We start from the raw sequence: 1,332 nt of genomic DNA on the forward strand, positions 1-1,332 counted from the left end.
AATTATAAGGGACCAGCCAAGGAAAGGGGGGGAATTTTGAATGGCTACTACTGTACATCCGATTCCACAGACGCCCCATTTGGCCTCAGCTTGCTCCACATGTACTCACCTCACCACCTGCCTCTTTGTTTCTGACTCTAACCTGTCTTCTGACCAAGTTCTTTATTTCTAGAGGATTTGTAATTGGAAAAATACAGCAGAAATATCTTCCCAGAGGGTCGTTCAAGAGTTTGGAAACACTGTTGGAGTTCAGATTACCATTCAGTCACCAACCTCTTTGTCTCGATTTAGGCGCTTTCTTTCTGATCAGATTCAGAGTCAGAGTGGGCCTCCATCTTTCCACAGCCCCAAACATAAACACAGACTCTGCACAGGATAGTGTACTTAGCTTCCACAGGTACTGTCAGCAACCACCATGATAAGCCTGTCATCAACAAGGTTGGAATAAAGGGGTGGCAGTCAGACCCTGAACCTCTCACCATAATTAGCAAATGTTTGGAAAGGAGGGCCATGTTTAGGTTCCTGGGTGTGCAAACCTCCAGCTACATCCTGGCAATTGTCAGGATTTGGTTGTGGTTTGAGGACCCAAATGCAGAGGCAGGAAGGCAGAGGTGAGTTTCCTGTAGATTTAATGAAAGGTTGACAGACAGCTGAGGCAGGAATCCAAAAATCAAACATGAAAAAAGGAAAACAAACCAGAAACCATGGAGACTACAGGGGGAAACAATCACGACGAGGAAGACTCAGTAAGACGGAGTTGGAGGAAGTTAGATGAGGAACCAGCACTGAGGAACTAAACAAGGAGAATATTTATGGCTAACTGAACAAAGAGAGGACTAACGAGCAGATTGGGAGCAGGTGTGAAGAGAACTAAAATATAACCAGAAAACACAACAAAGTAAGAATTAAACCAATAAAACTAGAAAACATGGAGCAAAGTTAAACTGAATACTCAAAAGAAAACATAACAGAACATGTGACAGCAATGGCGACGAAAGCTCAGCGCTGCTCCACTTTCTGACGATCGGATCCAGAGGAGGCAGCTGTCAACTATCAACACGTTCTCTCATTCTTTTCTTTTTTTGTTTTGTTTTTTTTTTCCGCCATTTGCTGCACATTTTCAGAAAGATCCAATTTGTTTGTTTCCAGTTATATGGTAAATGGGTGGGCAGGGCCGGATTTAGGAAATGTGGGGCCCTAGGCAAAGACTGGCAGGGGCCCTCTGAATGGAGAAGACGACACATAAAACAGCCCCATTCTACAGATAGAGAAATGTTAATAGAATCAAAATATTCTCATTATCAGTTCGTATGAAATCGTACAAAAAGTAAT

This window comes from Cyprinodon variegatus, unplaced genomic scaffold (genome assembly GCF_000732505.1).
Source record: "Cyprinodon variegatus isolate N-32 unplaced genomic scaffold, C_variegatus-1.0 Scaffold656, whole genome shotgun sequence".
Classification (NCBI taxonomy): domain Eukaryota; kingdom Metazoa; phylum Chordata; class Actinopteri; order Cyprinodontiformes; family Cyprinodontidae; genus Cyprinodon; species Cyprinodon variegatus.